This window comes from Heptranchias perlo, chromosome 1 (genome assembly GCF_035084215.1).
Source record: "Heptranchias perlo isolate sHepPer1 chromosome 1, sHepPer1.hap1, whole genome shotgun sequence".
Classification (NCBI taxonomy): domain Eukaryota; kingdom Metazoa; phylum Chordata; class Chondrichthyes; order Hexanchiformes; family Hexanchidae; genus Heptranchias; species Heptranchias perlo.
In genome coordinates, this window is record NC_090325.1 from 81,866,365 (window position 1) to 81,886,682 (window position 20,318).

The 20,318-nt window shown below is 42.6% G+C and overlaps 1 protein-coding gene across 8 annotated transcripts in view; it reads left to right on the plus strand.

Annotated features, from left to right (window-relative positions):
- The first annotated feature begins 6,441 nt into the window (after positions 1 to 6,441).
- clocka (clock circadian regulator a) overlaps positions 6,442 to 20,318 on the plus strand; it is a 168,527-nt gene continuing 154,650 nt past the window's right edge. For 5 of the 8 annotated variants that reach the window (XM_067987237.1, XM_067987274.1, XM_067987279.1 and 2 more), the window contains exon 1: positions 7,194 to 7,470. The gene's annotated coding sequence lies outside the window, so the exon portion shown is untranslated. Of the gene's footprint in view, positions 6,886 to 7,193; positions 7,471 to 20,318 lie in introns of those variants that run through there. The other 3 variants (XM_067987247.1, XM_067987288.1, XM_067987266.1) reach the window with 1 other exon arrangement.

Sequence of the window (20,318 nt, forward strand, 5' to 3'; positions counted from 1 at the left end):
GCCCACCTCATTCTTGAGTCCAAAGTTTGCCGGTCCCTATGAGATAGTAGACAAAGCTAGCCCATCTGTATACAGGATATTAACGGCACCAGATAAGAGTGGCTGGTACCACATTAATCAGCTAAAGTTGGTAGGAGAAAAACAAGATAATCATCATTGGCATGTGCTGCTCGATGCTAACGATGTTCCGAATTTTGAAGGTCAGGGAGATCAAGAACAGGACCAGCTACAGGTCCAAGAGGAGGTGATTGAAAACAAATTTGATACTGTCCGTTCACATGCAGAGGCGAATCCAGGAAAAAAACTAAAGAAAAATAAAACAAAAAAGGGGAATAAGTGGGTTTGAAGAAACGGACGGTTAGAATCTGAAACAAATTGGGAACAGGATTTGGACGGTCTGGCTCAGTATATGGAGAGACTGGACTTGTGATAGTACCTAAAAGAAACTGTACGTAAGAGCAGAAATTACGCTTGTTTATTACAGGTCCAGCCTAGAATGAAGGGGATAATGCATTTTGCTGCTATCGGATTGACCATCATCAGAACTGCGGATGAACCTGCCTCGGAGCCGTCACGACGAATGAACGTGCCTGAAGCAGTGTCGGCGGCGGAGGGATATCCCGAGACCAGGGACAACTTTGCTCTGCAGAATAAGACAGTCCGAACCAACAAAGGGAAAAGAGAGGATTTAAATTTGTATTATACGGGAGTGGATGGGTTAGCGTGCGCGGGAAAGACTTTGGGTATATCGGAGGGAGCGGGAGTACAGTTTTTTTTTAAAATTCGTTCACGGGATGTGGGCGTCGCTGGCAAGGCCGGCATTTATTGCCCATCCCTAATTGCCCTCGAGAAGGTGGTGGTGAGCCGCCTTCTTGAACCGCTGCAGTCCGTGTGGTGACGGTTCTCCCACAGTGCTGTTAGGAAGGGAGTTCCAGGATTTTGACCCAGCGACAATGAAGGAACGGCGATATATTTCCAAGTCGGGATGGTGTGCGACTTGGAGGGGAACGTGCAGGTGGTGTTGTTCCCATGCGCCTGCTGCCCTTGTCCTTCTAGGTGGTCGAGGTCGCCGATTTGGGAGGTGCTGTCGAAGAAGCCTTGGCGAGTTGCTACAGTGCATCCTGTGGATGGTGCACATTGCAGCCACAGTGCGCCGGTGGTGAAGGGAGTGAATGTTTAGGGTGGTGGATGGGGTGCCAATCAAGCGGGCTGCTTTATCTTGGATGGTGTCGAGCTTCTTGAGTGTTGTTGGAGCTGCACTCATCCAGGCAAGTGGAGAGTATTCCATCACACTCCTGACTTGTGCCTTGTAGATGGTGGAAAGGCTTTGGGGAGTCAGGAGGTGAGTCACTCGCCGCAGAATACCCAGCCTCTGACCTGCTCTCGTAGCCACAGTATTTATATGGCTGGTCCAGTTAAGTTTCTGGTCAATGGTGACCCCCAGGATGTTGATGGTGGGGGATTCGGCGATGGTAATGCCGTTGAATGTCAAGGGGAGGTGGTTAGATTCTCTCTTGTTGGAGATGGTCATTGCCTGGCACTTATCTGGCGCGAATGTTACTTGCCACTTATCAGCCCAAGCCTGGATGTTGTCCAGGTCTTGCTGCATGCAGGCTCGGACTGCTTCATTATCTGAGGGGTTGCGAATGGAACTGAACACTGTGCAGTCATCAGCGAACATCCCCATTTCTGACCTTATGATGGAGGGAAGGTCATTGATGAAGCAGCTGAAGATGGTTGGGCCTAGGACACTGCCCTGAGGAACTCCTGCAGCAATGCCCTGGGGCTGAGATGCTTGGCCTCCAACAACCACTACCATCTTCCTTTGTGCTAGGTATGACTCCAGCCACTGGAGAGTTTTCCCCCTGATTCCCATTGACTTCAATTTTACTAGGATCATGTATCAGTTCTAGAGGTGACATTGTCGGTTATCCCAGAGGGAAAAATCATTAATCAATTTGTGGGTCCATTTATGGAGCGACCATCAGGGAGCGACGGTCGAGGTAAAATATGGTCCACTGGGACCACACCTATGTAAATATTACGTTGGGGCGGTGTTTCATATTCCCCGGCACGGAGGCAATTTGACCTACCCGTTAAAAAGAGTTCATAACGTGGGCAAGTATCATGAGGGTACTTGGATATCTTTGAGCAATCCACCATCTCATGCTATTGTAATGGACGGTGCTGAGAAAGGGGTAGATTTGTCAAAGTGTCACCAAGGAGGGAATCACTGGGCCTGTCCAGAAGAGATAACGAGACAGAAACTTACTAATTGTGGGTTCAGTACTTATGAAAATTGTTCATTGTCCATTTTGCTGGTTAACAACCAGTCCTTTTTACAATACGCCCTTGTGGGACAAACGTATTACATAGCCACAGCGGCTATGAACTATAATAAAGGATGGAAACAGTGCCCTCTGGAAGGACACAATGTGGCCATTAACAACGTGACCTCAGACCTGGTTGTCAGTGGACAAGTTCTGCCTAAGCCAATAATGAGGATGGTGATAAACGAAAACCTCACAGTCCAACGTACCGATATAGACCAAGATCTGTGGAAATATGTTCCTACCGAACTACCACCCATTCTGCACCTGACTGCAGATTGGACGCAAATAGCGGAGGAAGCCAATGAGATAATTCATCAATGGACTAAACATACTAAAATAATTAAAACTCATGCTGATAACGCAGATGAACTGCTACGGGACCCTGGGTTCTGGAATAAGTTTTGGAATTGGGGATCTAATGTTCAAATACATCCATGGGTCAGGATTTTATCACATGCTGCTGTAGTTGTGATTTTATGTGCATTAATACTTGTCGTATTCAATGTATATCAGCTTAGAAGGTGGAAAATGAAATTTTGCAACAATTGAGTGTTAGTGCTATAATGAAACAGAAGAAGCGATTATCAATATAAGGACACTGTGTGAAGTATATTTTATATTTTTTCTATAACCATTTATATTTTTTCTATAATCAAATGATATCGCGGATGTAACATGCCCATTGGGGGACAATGACAACCTCAGGAGTGGTACACAGAAAGGGAGAATAATGATCCTAAGATAAGCATCTTTGGATCAAAAGGGGGGAGATGTTGGCCAGGGGCTGCAGAAGACTACTGAGCTTAATTCGAAGTGCTAACAAAGACACTGACTTTTGAACTGAGGTGACCTGGAGTTCAGTCACTGGTCTGAACTGGCCAGAACCGGTTTGAATTCATTCCGCTTCTTAGAGGGACAAAGGAGCTTTGATGCGCCCGGTGAGGAGGGGGGCGGGCAGGTCGGTGGACGTCCTCGTGGGCCTGCTCCTGGGCCTGTCCAAGGTGGCTATCCACAGGTCCAGGATGCTCGCGGTCCGTGGGGGCGGGCGCTCGGCCTGTCTGCCTCTCTTTCGTGGGTTGCTCCGCGCCCGGGTGGCCCTGGAGATGGAGCACGCAGTGTCTGCCGGTACGCTTGAGGCTTTCCGTGACCGTTGGGCACCGCAGGGGCTGGTGTGCATCCTGAACGAGGATAATAAAATTTTGATTTGAACACTTGGTTTTGGTTTGTTTGGTTTTTAGTTGTTAAGCACACCCCACACCCCCCTTCTTATAAAAGGGGGGCCTAATTTAGAGGAAGAAAGAAAAAAAAGAAAAAAAAAGAAAAAAGGAGCAGCTGCAACCACTCAAATTGCTGCTTAACAGGGCAGGAAAATAACCAGAAATAGCTTTTGTCCAATGAGAGCAGCTCTTCATTCCTTAAAAAAAAAGGAGCTTTGATGAGACACCAGGCCTTATTTAGAAAAGGAGTAATGAGGTGATGCTACCTTGCCCCTAGGAACAGAGCCAATCAGGGGATGACAATGACCACTCAAGGAATTTTAAGCCAACCGGAGAAGACAGCATCATTTGAAAAGACAGACTTGGAGTTAAAACTGAAGCATTGCAGGCTTGGTGCCAGAGAGTGAGTGTGTTTTTGAGGGAGACTCACCATCGTGGAAGTAGGGACCCTACGTCAGGGACTTGGAGACGACGTTGAGAGAGAGAGAGAGAGAGAGAGAGCGTGCGCGCGCGCGCGTGTGCAAATTGCCTGGCCAGCATTATCTCTCCTTTCCGGGTAATATAATATCCTTTCTATTCTGTGACCACTCAGGGAGTGTTAGTCAGAGAAACCTAGTGGGTGTGTGTTTAAATCCTAATACTCAGGGAGTGTTAGCCAGGGAAACCTAGTGGGTGTGTGTTTAAATCCTAGTTTGAGTATAAAACTGTATAACCTGCTGTAAACTGCATGCCTATATCTAACCAGACGTATAAGCGGTATGTACATGATCTAATAATGTTAATGAAGCGAATTGAGAATTAAGAGAGAATTGACTCTTCCTCTGTGTACTAAGCCAAAACCGTTAACCGGTGACTTCCAGTCAACACATCCTGCATCCTCAATATACTTGAGCTCATCCAAAACTCTGCTGCGTGTATTGTAACTCGCAGCAAGTCTCGTTCACCCATCACCCCTCTGCTCGCTGACCTACATTGGATCTCAGTCCATCAATACCTTGATTTTAAAATTCTCACCCTCATGTTGAAATCCCTCCATGGCCTCACCCCTTCCTGTTAGTGCTGTGCATTCTCTGAACTCGGTAGTGTTAGGGCTGTGCATTTTCTGAACTCAGTAGTGTTAGCGTTGTGTTCTCTGAATCGGTAGTGTCAGCGCTGTGTGTTTTCTGAACTCAGTAGTGTTCGCTCTGTGCGTTCTCTGAATTCGGTAGTGTGAGTGCTGTGTGTTCTTTGAACTCGGTAGTGTTAGCATTGTGCGTTCTCTGACCAGCAAGACTTGGACAACATCCAGGCTTGGGCTGATCAGTGGCAAGTAACATTCGCACCAGACAAGTGCCAGCCAATGATCATCTCCAACAAGAGAGCGTCTAAACATCTCCCCTTGACATTCAACGCCATTACCATCACCGAATCCCCCACTATCAACATCCTGAGGGTTACCATTGACCAGAAACTTAACTGGACCAGCCATATAAATACTGTGGCTAGAAAAGCAGGTCAGAGGCTGGGTATCCTGTGGCAAGTGACTCACCTCCTGACTCCCCAAAGCCTTTCCACCATCTACAAGGCACAAGTCAGGAGTGTGATGGAATACTCTCCACTTACCTGGATGAATGCAGCTCCAACAACACTCAACCATCCAAGACAAAGCAGCCCGCTTGATTGGCACCCCATCCACCACCCTAAACATTCACTCCTTTCACCACCGGCGCACTCTGTCTGCAGTGTGTACCAGCTACAGGATGCACTGCAGCAACTCGCCAAAGCTTCTTAAACAGCACCTCCCAAACCCGTGACCTCTACCACCTAGACGGACAAGGGCAGCAGGCACATGGGAACAACACCACCTGCATGTTCCCCTCCAAGTCACACACAATCCCGACTTGGAAATATATCGCCGTTCCTTTGTCATCGCTGAGTCAAAATCCTGTAACTCCCTACCTAACAGCACTGTGGGAGAACCACATGGATTGCAGTGGTTCAAGAAGGGGCTCATCACCACCTTCTCAAGGGCAATTAGGGATGGGCAATAAATGCTGGCCTTGCCAGCGATGCCCACATCCCATGAACGACTTTTAAAAAAGTGAGCGCTGTGCATTCTCTGAATTTGGTACTGTTAGTGGTCTGTTCTCTGAAATCAATAGTGTTAGCAGTGAGCCTTGTCTGAACTCTGTAGCCTGCATGCAAATGACTTGATCAAATTATTGCGGAGAACTTGAATTACTCTGCAGCAGACTGGATCACATTACACATTCCAGACAATGGATTGGGTGAGTATTGTCCCCCCACTTCCTATTGGTGACAATACCTAATTAGCTTAATTCCACCACAGTGGTGGTATTGGACACGACCGATGAAGAAACATTATTGTGAGTTAGATTTTTTTTCCCCTCGAACAATACCCTCAGGATTTGAAATTTACTCAGCTTGATACAATATAATATTCCCTCTTTTTAAAAAAAGTAGTGGGACCCACTTAAGGCTATAAACATGAACCATTATCATACAATTCTGGTTTTACTCTACAATTATTGAATGATCCTGTACCGCTTATTTGTCCACGGTTAAGGTTCAATTTCAAAGCTATGGGAGGGGAAAAGAGGGGGGAGCGAGATAAAATTAAGCCAACAAGTGGCTGCTTAGAACCGATTGCACACGCAAATTTCTGCAAAAACATTGACACCACAAAAAAAAAGCTAGGTCAATCCCCACAATGCTGCGCGATTCCCAGCCTTGGCTTTTTAGGAACGTTCGTTCTTCATTGGCAACAAAAACATCTGAGCTCTCAACCACACTTAATACAGGAAATCCCGCCTCCCACCCCCGCAAAAAGACATTCTACTTTAGTTTTGAATCATTTGTCTGATTGCTGATCGTTTTTTCTCTCTCTCTCTCTCTCTGCAATGCTATCAGTTTATAAGGATGCTTGTGCCTGTGCTGCAGTGGCCGCCCCGCCGCCTGCACGGGGAGCAGGCCCGCAATGGAACGTTGTGTCTCAATCACAACAACAAAAAGAATTAGGTCAGTGGAACTCTCCCAGATACCATCGCGCGCGAGAGCCCAGTCCAGCCGGAGCGCGAGCCCGCAGGCGGCGCTGTCAGGACGAGCAAGGAGTGGGGGGGGGAAAAACCCCTTTGAGCAACATTGAAAGTTACAGCAGACAAGTCGCAAAATGCCCTACGGCTTAAGGATCACTTGTAAAATAAACGTCATTTAATTATGCAAATGGTATTTTTTTTAAAAAATCTTACTTTTAGGTGTCCCCGGCTTAAAGCGAGAACAGATATTAAGTAGCAGGAATCCTCCACCTGGCAACGTTGCAGTGGTAGCATTGTTATGTAAGTACTGGATCGAAAGCATCAGATTTTTTTTATATAGAATTGTGCATCAGGATGTTAGACATTTACAAAAAAAAAGACGAGTTATTGGCATTGACAATGTATAGACTTTTGAAATAAATTTCAGTTCGTTTGAATGGTAAACTGCGTCAGCATTGGTTCAGTAGTCGCTTGCCTTTGGTGTTTTTTTTTGAGGACACACTTTTTTTAAAAAAAACTATAATTCAGTACAGATATGTGATCAGGGCGCGAGTGGCTGATCGAGCTGTCAATCACGGCCAGCTGGCGGTGCCATCAGGTTGGGTTGCACTGCGCCGGGAGCCGGTGAAAGTGCTGCTGGTTTGAAAGGGCTCGAGATCTCGGGCTCTTGCGTGTCGGCAACTGAGAAATGCAGCGGGCGTCGCGAGCCGGGTCGGTGTGGCGGCTCAGGGAGAACGTCTGAGCGCAAACATTCTGGTTCCTAACGAACTCCCTCCAACGGTTCATCTGTCAGCTTTATTTCAGGGTTGTTGAAGTGAAGGAGAAACATTGGAGGGGAGGAGAGGGGGGAAGGGGTGCCTCATCTGTCGGAGGCATTAAGTAAAGGTAGGTATTTAATAGAATAATTTATTTTAAAATTGTGCGAGTACGTTATTCGTTCCCTGAGTCTGCGCGTGAAGTTTGTTTTGTGGAGGGAGGAGGGAGGGGGGGGGGGGCGGGGCAATGCTCTCTGCCCATCTGTCAAATACTTGCCTGGCCTTGGGCTTTCGCCACCAATCTGGCTTCCTTCCCGTTTACTTCCTGCCAAATAAGGTGTTATGACGAGCCCCCTCCCCCCCCCAATCTCCATCTGTCAGTGTAGTGCATGGATGGAGTGACCATCCGTCCACATGCGGGGAGCTGTGTCTGGAGCTGGGGGTGTCTTCATTCATGCATTTTTAAAAAAATATTTTTTTTGTGTGTGTGCGTGTAATTCCACCAAATCCTGAGACTGACCTCTTAGTAGTAATTTTAAAAGGTTTAATTTTTTTTAAAAAAGGAAAACTCAGACATCCAAAGATTTGGTGCTTCTGCTTTTATGACTTCCTTATAAATCAATGTGATTTTCTTAGTATTATGCCATCAATTATAAGCCTTCCTAGTTAAGAGGTGGCTCCTCTGGTTTAACGTAAGTGTTGCCAATTGCACTGACTTGACAGACCGTTTTTAAGATGTTAAAAAGTGCCGCTTTTTGTCCTTTAAAAGGACATTGCCCTGTAAAGATTGGCGGCCCCCATCCTCTAAAATTAATCACATCTCACATCAGAAAGCAAGTACTTTGTTCTTGATTACACTTTAATTGGTCTTCTTGGCTCTTTTCCTCAAAACAGTGATAATCCTGCTTTAAATGCATATAAACAAAGGCTGGGTGTACACTGCAAGTTTATTAATTGCTAATGGTTGGACCTCATGCACACTTTTTAAACCTACCTTACCTCGATCAATTTAAATATTTTAGAGAATGGAGACTCTCCCTGCTCTCCAGGCATTTTAATTTTTATTTGTCGGAACAGAGCTCTGCACATGTATGGTATCCAAGTGTACACAGAGCCTTTCTGAAACAGGACACTTAAAAAGTTTGAGCCAGGCTGGAACCAAGCAATGTTAACATGATTCTGGTTGGAATGAAACTGCAGCTACCTGTTTCAAACTAGTAGCTGCAGTGTAAGTGCTTCCTAAATCAGTTCAGTTCTGCTGCAATAAATCATTATATACTTGCTGCTGGAGAAACTCTCAGCCCAACTTCAATGTACTGTCACAAATTGACAACTCAGCAAGCAAAACATTTTCTAAATGACTGCAAAGGGTGTTTGTCATTCTGTATATTTACATCTGTATACTGTGGGAACACCATTTTTTTAATGTGGACCAAAACTCTCCTAGTGCATAGTACTTTTTAGGTTTGAAAAAAATTGGTACATATAACAAATTGCTTCATCTGAAACTCCATAAGCATTATTACAGAAAGTTTTTGAGTAAATTGGGCAAACTAGTCTTGACAATGATTGCATAGGTTTTATTGTTTATGCAGTATTTGTGTAGAATATTGTGAAGAAAATCTCAAAACTGCACATAATGGGGAGTAATAGACTACGTGTAATGAAGAAATCATACGTGAGGAGAAGAAATAAATAGGGAAAAAATAAATACTCTTATTCCATCTTAATCATTCTAGAAATACCTACTTTCATTGCAAGTTGTGTTTTGTCATTAATAAAATAATGGATTCAGCACTATCTTAAGGTTAGTACCAGGTAATTTAGATCCACAAAGAATGATTAAAATAAAAATTGAGCCAGATAAAACTAATAAGGTAAAGATTTGCACAGTCATTGCCATCAAATCTCAATTCTGCAGCTAAAATTACAAATTGATGACAAAATATTTTAAAAATCTGAAGTTTTAATTGATTATCAGCCATTGACACATTACTATTGATAATTATCAACAGACTTGCATAAACAAATGGAAATGACCTCCTTAAAGTGACATACTGCAAACTCTAAATATGAAAAAATAAATATTTAAATATTTTAATCTTCAAAAAGGGAAAGAAAAGTCTGGGGGAAGTACTTTCTGCTCAAAGATCCTCCTTCCCATGTCGGTGTGGTTTAAAAAAAAAATGAATTTTATAAATATGTTGGCTGTGAACCTGCATATCCAGGTGACATCATGGGTTTCTTGATTGGTTGGCACCCTGCTGGGTCTTCCTTCGAAAAAGAACCACTGTGCAACCTGGGATTCCTCCCCTTCAGTGATGTCACTAAAGTGGTTTCACACTGATTCTATGTTAGCTGACCAAGATTAATCAGAGTGTGAATTAGAAACCTTTGTAAACCATACTTAAATATGCATTAAGGTATTTACAAGTACCATTGGAATAGAGCTAAAATTAGCTGTCCAAAAGATGGTTTCCTAGAGATGCTTCTGAACGAAAAGCATTTTCACATTCTGTGTAAAGCTGTGGGCTACATTGCTGGAGTTGGTGATGCATAACAAGGTCAACGAAGCAAACTTCTTTGCAATAAATCTGCCTTACTTGTCTGGTGTGTATATGTTTGTCGAAAGTAACAGCTAACATTGAAAGTGGATGAGATCCACAAATTTGCAATAGTGGATCATGAAAAAATAAAGTAGTTTGGTAAACAGCAGTATATCTAGATTCAAAAATCTGGTGGGGGTGAGGGGAGGGGAGAAGGTCACCTGATGTATTGTCTTTTTCTGTGTAAAAAGGAAGGAATGCCATTAGTCCCTTGTGACTTTTGTATGGTGTAATAAGCTATCGCTGTAGTTAAACTGCTAAATAACTAGCGAAGTGTTGCCCCATACAATCGTTTAGAATGAGTTGCACCTTTGTTTCTGAGACAGTAGGTAAATACCATGCTAATTTTAAATTCAGCTATTGCTTCGTATTTACCTTGCTGTAAGTGATTTTTTTTTAAAGCTCTGGATGTGGATGATGCTTAAAAGGTTACATTTATTGCCCATCCCTAATTGCCTTGCGAAGGTGATGGTGGCCTGTTGCCTTGAAATAGCAATTGCTTTTACAACTGAGCAGCTTGTTCACATAGTGTGGGATTGAAGTTGCGTGTAGGCCAGACCCAGGTAGAGGTGGCAGGTTTCCTTCCCTGAAGGATGTTAATAAACCAGTTGAGTTTTTATGGCAAACTGGCAGCTTTCTTGGTAATTTTATTTGGTATCAGCTCACAAGTTAGCAAATTCAGTGAGTTCAATTTCACAACTTCTTGCCATTTGAACTCTCAACCTATGGGTTGCAAACACAATACCGTAATCACTATAGTACTGAACTAGCAACTTGCATTTATTTGAAGACTATGAAGAAATTTTATGTTAGGCAAATATGCCAAGGTGCTGCACAGTTAAGGGTCAGACTTGAGCTGGAGTAGGAGGTGGTCAAAGGTGCTGTCGAAGAGATAGATTTTAAGGAGAATCTTGAAGATGTGGCGAGATGGAGCAAGACAAAGAGATATAGGAAGGGAGTTCCAAAAGTATGGAAGTGTGATAGCTGAGGTTCTCTCACCGATGGTAAAGCAGAAGTTAGAGAATACGTGCAGTGATCAGTGTTGGAAAAGTGGAGAGTGCAGCAAGGGTGTAGGGCTTGAGCTTGTAGAAATAAGGAGGGGTGAGGCTTTGAAGATGAGGATTTTGGAAATTGATGCGCTAATGATGATGTGCCAGTGTATGTTGGCGAGGATCAGAGTGATACATGAGTGGGATTTTGTTTGGGATGGAATGTAGGTGGAGGAGTTCTGGATGAAATGTGTTTTGCATCTTTAGGAAAGGATATTTGTTCCAAAATTGAGCACACTTTTTGTTAACTTTTAAATGTACTCAATGAATGGCATTAAATAATATATTCAGCAGTGCATTTACCACAATATTGCCATACAGGATGTGGGATCCATTTCTATTAGTGTAAATTGTGTGTGTAAGAATGGTCAAAAAGGTATAAAATCCCTTTGTCATTTTCTCAAGCGTGGAGGAGAATTCTAATACAGTACTGCTATTAGCAGAACTTATTAAGCATATTGCAGCAATTTTCTACAGGACACTTGTTCAGTACATTAGCCACTTGCCAGATATGGCTAATTGGGAATCTAGATGTGGCTAATTTCACTTCTAATTAAATAAAAAAAGGGTAATATATACTGTCATTGGGCGTGTGATCTTAATACTCATTTGCACGATGTATGCATGTATACTTTATCCTTTTTGTGCATTTGTTAGTAAAATGGAAAGACAGAAAGCAGAGTGTGTGTGTGTGTTATTTGATCGTTGAGTGCTTTACTTCCTCCGTTGCTGAATGGCACACTAGTGGTTAGTCAGAAATTTCTTTTGGACAACACTGCTGTAGGAAAAATCACACTGTGCCAAAGTGCTTTAATGTTGTGTGCTAACTCTTAATTCATTGTTTCTATCACTGCTACCACCAGTGATAGGCCTAACTATCAGTACTTCACTTAATGTTATACTGTTCAAATACTCTCCAGAGACACAACCTAGGTTTGCAATGGAAAATCTATAATTGCTTTGCTGGATGGTTTTTCACAATTCAAATGGACGTAGCATGAAAATTTGACATGGTCACCATTGTGCGTTAATAAAATCTTAGCGTTAATACTAATGCAGTAACTAGTTTTTCAGGGTAGATTAATATTGACCTCCAGGATAGTGCTAATTTCATGGACATTGTTACAAGAGCCGTGAGAGTCGAACCACTTACAAGTAGCAAAATTTGATTCTAATTTGTGTATAATATATATAAAATAACAAAATTTCCCCAGACTCTCAGTTCTGATTATTAGATTTTAAAAAAATTTCTTGGGATGTGGGCATTGCTGGCAAGGCCACCATTTATTGCTCATCCCTAGTTGCCCTTGAGAAGGTGGTGGTGGGCCGCCTTCTTGGAGCGCTGCAGTTCATGAGGTGAAGGTCCTCTCACAATGCTGTGAGGGTTATGTATTTCAGAAATATCAGCCTGAAACTCCCCCCCCCCCCCCCCCCCCCCCCCCCCCCCCACGATTGGGCCCTCCATACATTAACAGTTGAGCTTGGCGAGCGAACGATCAGATTTATTTGTTTTCATGGTAAATTTTCCTTGTATAAACTGTACTCCATTCTAGTTACTTTTCTTCTATACTGAAATGTCACTGCCAAATTGAGTCTGCTTATCTTCAGAAATGTTATCAAATTACTTTTCATTAATATTGTTATGATTTTGCTTCACAGTCATAATCTCAATTGTATGCATTGTCACTAGGGTTTTAGTGAGGCACAATGCTAGGTGTATGAAACATTATGTGCAATGAACTGTGGAAAAACAACCAGCAGTACAGTAAATATTTTTATCCTCCAAAAGTTGTCTTGTGTTTGGTAAAGAACATTTTAAACCATGTAATACTAATTTACAGTGGGTAGTATAGTGATTATGTTCCTGGACTAATAATCCAGGGGTCTGGACTAATAATCCACGGAAGTTCAAATGCCACCATGGCAGTTTGGGAATTAGAATTCAGTTTTAAAAAAAAAACTGGAAATACAAAGTTGGTACCTTGCACCAGTAAAAGTGACCATGATTAATGGAGATGGAGAGAACAGTAGAGTCTCAATTACTTCTTCCCACAGATCCCAGACCTTATTACCTGTCAGCAGCAAAATAGGCTGAACACAAATGTTTGTGTGAAATACTATAATACAATTTGTAACCCACACAGTACAGTAATGACTAAAATAATTGATAAGAGACTTTGAGCTAACAAAAATGCTTGCCTCTCCCCTCTTGCCATAATTAGTCTGTCCTCTATTTCAGGTTTAAGCCTTGCAAGGTAATTTATCAAGTGTTAAGAAAGTCAAAATTAATGCATGCTTGCTGAGATGAAATCTTGAGTGGACAGTTGTAAAATGGTAATGGCCTTTTGTTTCTTTTTGAGTGAAAACTTGTTTCACTGCTTAGAAGAATACAATCAAAACAACTTTTGGTTGAATCTAAACGCTGCCCATTGTATTTTATAGATTAAACATTTCAGTACTTTCTGCTGGTTATCACTCTCTCCTTTTACAGCCTTCCTATACATATTTCTACCAGCTCAGGTTTGGCCTTCCACTTGTGTTTTTTCAGCTAGAACCCATCCCATCACTTTGCAACCTCCTGTCATGTGGCATGCATACTTTGCCCATCGCAATGATTTTACTTTAACACCTACTATTACTTCACTCATACCATTTTTTATTACTTCAATTTTGACTATTCTGCCCTCCTGGCTGATACCCAGAAATATCCAGTTTTGCTTCTGTGCTCCAACAGCTCTTGGCACCATATGAAAGTGCCGATTAGCTTTCTACACTATCCTTTTCATTTATGTTCAAAAGGGATAGGGTTGGTGAAGAGGGTTCTGCAGAAGGCGACAAAATTAATACCAGAAGTTAAGAAGACTGAGCAATGAAGAGTAATTGTATACTCTGGGACTTTTCTCTTGAGGAAAGAATTTCAGGTTTTTCTTGTTTGCATCTATGACTTCAGTTGTGGTTTTCTCCATTGTCCTGCTGCATAATCAAAACTAAAAATGTATCTTTCATCAAAGCATAGATACATGGGGAGATGAGACAGAAGTTTTTAAGATTTTGAAAGGGTCCAATAAATTGGAAACATTTAAGTCCAGAACTAGGGGCATGGTTTTAAGAAAAGCAAATCTAAAATAATGAACAATTCAGATACAGTGGGGTAAATTTTAACCCCCAAGAATGGGTGGGGAGTAAAAATACTCTGTTTTCAGAACAGGACCTTATCCCAGCTCCAACATGCCTGCTTCTGGGTTTGACCCAGAGAGGTTTATCTTCATTTGGAGAGAAGACACCAAGAAATTCCGCCTCCACTTAAAGCCAGCGGGCCGATACTTAAAAGGGCAATGTACCTCATTGAAATACTTGAGCTACTTAATATTTTGTGTATTGGAATAATAAAATCAATTTAACCTTACCTGTTCGGATTTCCTTTCGCTTCCGAATCATGTCACGTGAAAGCAGGCGGGAAGGGCCGGATCCATGAGGTGAGTCTTTTATTGCACAGCTTGTGGGCCTGGAGGAGCAGGAGTGCTTCATCCAGGCTAACAAGCTCACTTGGCTTACAGGAGCCCCGCGATCGGCCAACCCCCACCTACCTCCAATTCCACCCGACCTCCAGCCACCACCACCCCGGACCCCTTCCTCAGAATTCCCCCCCCGCCCGCCTCCCGGACCCCTTCCTCAGTACCCCCCTCCCCCAGACCCCTTCCTCATCAACCCCCCCCCCGATCCAATCCTCAGCAATCACACCCCCCCCCCCGATCCAATCCCCAGCAATCACTCCGCCCCCCCCGATCCAATCCTCAGCAATCACCCGATCCCCTCCTTGGGGGACCCCCCCCCCAGACTATCTTCTCTCTGGCCTATGATTGATTGATCGATCGATCCCCTGCTGCAGCAGGCCTTCCTGCTTGACAGCCAGTTTAATCAGGCTGGCTGCCAGGTGTGAAACCTGGAAGTGCAATTGAATCATTAACTGCCCACTTATCTTCCGGGTTTCACACCTGGGAATCTTCCCCCGCTCCCTTCTGGGCTGGAAGTTGAAATTTACCCCAATGTCTTTATCAATTGAACAAATTGCCACTGCAAGATGTTGAACAGAAAACAACTTACAGGGGGAAACAAAAAGGGATAATTTGATGGGAAGGCAAGATGAACTTGTGGTCTTCTGAATGAACAATTAAATTGTTTCTATAGCTTGCCAGAAACACTTCTACCTAGAACAGAGTGTCTCCATTCTTACTTGTACCTTGTCACAAGGACACTAACCTCAAGTGTATAAACCCATCCAGCACTTCTGTGTCCTCACCATTATTGTCCATATTTTTCAGTCTTCCTTCATTTTCTTTGTATTTTGGCATAATTTTGATTTTTGAGATACTGATGTTGAGCTCCATTTCTTTCTTTCAACACCCAGCTTCTAAGTCGTCATGATAACAACAACCAACGATCTAGCAAAAAAATCTTATTTCAGGCTTTTACTGGTTCCTGGCTTATTTTTTATACCTTTTTTAAGTTGACTGCCTGATCTTCCTCACAGCTACTCCATAAAAACATAGAAACATAGAAAATAGGAGCAAGAGTAGGTCATTCGGCCCTTTGGGCCTGCTCCGTCATTCAAAATGATCATGGTATAAGATTTTCAGCAACTCCCAGTCATCATCTCTCTTTACTGAGATGTACATCTGTTTAAAGTGAATAAAGCACTTCTTTTTTTTTACACACTCCCAGTACTTTCCAGGCATCTGGACAGGCCATCATATCCTATTCTGAAGCCACATTGACTTTCCTGTAGTCTTCCATCCAGCAACCAGCACTTATGCCAGTGCCTTCCCTGACACACTAAGCAGACTTCAATTCCTAGACACTTTGCTGCCCCACCCATTTTTGTGTAGTGGAATTGTTTCTGCAGTTTCAAAATTTATTTGAGTGTTTTTACGCTAATAATTAGAGAACCCAATTACAAGGTATTTGCCTTCATTGATTGCTGTGGTTGGTGACCTGTTGACCAAGATTGACTATTCTCTGGGGAAAGCTTGAGAGTGACACCAAGAAGTTACAATTTTAATGCGGGTCTTCCAGTTAATTGTATCGGTCAATGACACATTGTACCAGTTCAGGCCTTCTTGAATAGTTTTATGGTATGATATTTACATTAGCATTATTAGACCCCATTTACAGTAAGGAGAACAAGATGTAGATTACAATGGGACACTCAGTGTAAGCTAACCAGATTTCAAGTTGTAAAACTGGATATACCTATAATTAGAGGCCTTTAATATTTTTTTACTGATTTCCTCCAATAAATTTCTGGATTTTCTCAGTTGGTGGATCGATTAAAAATCAATTACTATTTGATTCTGACCTTTCAAAAGCGCAAATTCTCCTACTCTTAGTGGATTCCGAGATGTGTGCATGTTGCACTTGTTGACCAGGGGCTGCAGAAACTATTGAGTTTATTCCGAACTGCTGACACACAGGCAAAAGCAACTTTTGAACTGAAGTAACCTGAGTTCAGTCGCTGGCCTGAGCTGGCTGGAACCGGTTTGAATTAGCTAAGTTTCGTGAGAGACAAAGGAGATGTGCTAAGACACAAGTCCTTATTTAGAAAAGGAGTAATGAGGTAATGCTACCTAAGTCCTTGGGACAGAGCCAATGAGGAGAAGACACGGACTAGGCGAGCAAGCCTAAACCAACGGGAGAGAGAGAGACAGCACAGCTTGAAGAGATAAGATTCGGAATAAGAATGAAGAATCTCGGGGCGGGGGGGGAGCCAGAGCGAAGACGCTGGAAACCAATCATCGCGGAAGTGGAAGAACCTACGTCAGGTAGGTAGAGACGACGTCGAAAGAGGGAGAGAATGGAACACCTGACCAGCGTCAGCTCTCCTTTTCGGGTAATAGCCTTTATATTCTGTGACCACTCGGAGTGTCAGAGAAACCTAGTGGGTGTGCGTTTAGATCCTAGTTTGGGTATAAAACTGTATAACCTGGTGCAAACTGCATGTCTATATCTAACCAGACGTATAAGCTATAGGTATATGATCTGACTATGTGAATAAAGCGAATTGAGAGTTAAGAGAGAATTGACTCTTCTCCTCTTTGTACTAAGCCAATAACCGTAACCGATGACCTCCGGTCAACACACTGGTGATATCACATACATTGCATGATGATGACATTGTGCATGTTGATGCGTACATCACTAGTGTTATGCACGTGCATCCCAGAACTGACTTTCAGCACTAAATTCTGGATGTGAAGCCACTGTGGGTAAGTTTGCTTGCTGATATTGTTGGTCATATTGCTGAAAAAGGGATTGACTGGTCATGACAGAATGGGCCAAAATTCAAAACTTATTGATGCCCTTAATCTTTGTTTAATTTAGAAGTTTTAATTTGATGTTTATTCCTGAACACCATAACCATTTTCCACCTTGAGATTTTGAGTACTTCCATTGATTTCTGATTTTATTTTAAGTCTATGTGGGCAGAAATTAGTCCTAAACTATCCTAACAATGATATCTCTTCCTAGTAACTGTGCGTGTGCGCCAGCTTGTGCGCCAGTATCTCCCTGAGTGAATAGTATGCTTGTCCGGATTCCATCATTCTACAAATGCATTTGGCCATCCATAGCTAATTAGCTAAATGCACCATAACCATTTCACTATATTGTGTTACGGTGATGGTGACATGGGCTCCTGAAAATGGGTAGACTAAGGGATGGAGCTGCGATTCCCTAATGGAAATGGGGGGTGAGGGGGTGAAGAATTAATTCCATTTCGGAGCAGATGGGAGACCAAGATCCTTTAAACTATCTTAAACTGTGGATGTGGGTAGGGATATGATCGTTTGCAAGTTTAACATTTTTCTTGGCAGGAGGACAAGAGGATATTATTCAGGCCATTAGGCATGAGATCTCAATAGTGCATGAACAGTATAAATCACCGTTGATTGTCATTCTGCCTAATTGTGCCTTGTTAACAGAGGGCTGTGGATGCTCAGCTGTTGAGTATATTCAAGACTGAGCTCGATAGATTGTTGGACATTAAGGGAATTAAGGGATATGGGGATAAGTCGGGAAAGTGGAGTTGAGGTAGAAGATCAGCCGTGATCTTATTGAATGGCGGAGCAGGCTCGAGGGTAAGATTGTTTTCTTAAGGTTTAGGGATGCTCAAAATAAAAACTGATTTACTCCTGGTTTTTGATGCAAAAAATAAAACTGCAAAAAGCCTGAAAACCCCAGGTTTTTAAATCAGCAGTAAAAGCTAGCTTTAAAACTCCTTGCTTATAGTGTAATGGAAACTACCTCTAATGACCATCTTACAATATCAAGAACAATATGCCCATTATTCTGCATTAAGACTTAAGGAAACAAAACCATGCAAAACAGTCTGCGTTGGTGTAATAACAAATAATTTATTCCTTTAGCCAGAACTTGCAGACATACCCTAGGGGATGGGAACATAAAATATCCCCAAAAAATTGCCACCAGGGGAGATCAGGATGTAACTTATCTTTAGCTAATAGAAAATTAACCTTTACTGTACATGACAACCAAGACTTTCCTGTAGAGGAAGAGGGGTATACAGTGACCAGCATACAGTGATATGAGGCAGACTGTATTCAGATATTAGATAAAATGAAAGCATGTAGTTTCCTTCTTGCATTGTATTTCTTATAGATGGTAGTTGACTGGAGGAAGAGGGAAATAAGTTGATTCAATCTGAATTTAACTTTTCAAATGTACCTTGTTTGCATAAATAGTCATAGTAGTTTTAGAACCTGAAGTAACCACCTAAAGTAAATTGCTAGGATTCATTGGTGATTCATCTAATACTGCAATTTTATGCTCTATACTGCATTTGCAAATATTTTTTCTCACGAAATATAGCTACGGCACATGTAGAAGATATTGTACATTTACAATTACGTTAGTTGTTACAGGTGAAGCGTAAGTTTTTTGAGACGCAGACAATAGATTTATAATTATATTGGATGGATTGTGGGTTAATTTTAGCAAAATGTAATTGCTTTAGTACGATGTGATGAATTTTACTGGGTGTCGGTTTGTTGAACCTTCTGTACTCATAGTGGGAAATCAAGAAAAGTGTACGAAGCTCAAGAGCATACACACTGAAGCACTTCGCAGTCTGAATGTTATCTATTGGTGGAATTGTATTATTCCTCACTGGCTCTTAAATCAACCTAGCAAATACTATCTGCCAACAACAGGATCATAGGAACAGGAGTAGGCCATTCAGCCCTTGAGCCTGTTCCGCCATTCAATTAGATCATAGCTGATCTGTATCTTAACTCCATCTACCCTCCATTAAGGGTTCCGTAACCCTTAATACCCTTGGCTAACAAAAATCTATCAATCCCAGTTTTAGAATTTAGGGAGTTAGGAGTTAAACTAAAAAGTAGGACCTCAAAGGTAGTAATCTCAGGATTGCTACCAGTGCCACGGGCTAGTCAGAGTAGGAATGACAGGATAGTTAGGATGAATACGTGGCTTGAGAGATGGTGCAAGAGGGAGGGATTCAAATTTCTGGGCCATTGGAACCGGTTCTGGGGGAGGTGGGACCAGTACAAATTGGATGGTCTGCATCTGGGCAGGACTGGAACCAATGTCCAAGGGGGGAGTGTTTGCTAGTGGCAGGGGGATGGGAACCGATGCAGGAAGTCAGTGGGAAGTAAAGTGGTGACAGAAACAAAAGGCAGTAAGGGAGAGTGTACAAAACATGACCGGACAGATGGTCTGAGAAAGCAGGGCAAAGACCAAGGGAAGTCTAGATTAAACTGCATTTATTGCAAGGCAGATGAACTCAGGGCATGGATTGGTACATGGGACTGGGATGTTAGTTATTACTGAAACATGGCTAAGGGAGGGGCAGGACTGGCAGCTCAATGTTCCAGGGTACAGATGCTATAGGAAAGATAGAGCAGGAGGTAAGAGAGGAGGGGGAGTTGCGTTCTTGATTAGGGAGAACATCACGGCAGTAATGAGAGGGGATTTATCCGAGGGTTTGCCTACTGAGATTATATGGGTAGAACTAAAAAATAAGAAGGGAGAGATCACTTTGATAGGATTGTACTACAGACCACCAAATAGTCAACGGGAAATTGAGGAGCAAATATGTAAGGAGATTACAGACAGCTGCAAGAAAAATAGGGTGGTAATAGTGGGGGACTTTAACTTTCCCAACATTGACTGGGACAGCCATAGCATTAGGGGCTTGGATGGAGAGAAATTTGTTGAGTGTATTCAGGAGGAATTTCTCATTCAGTATGTGGATGGCCCGACTAGAGAGGGGGCAAAACTTGACCTCC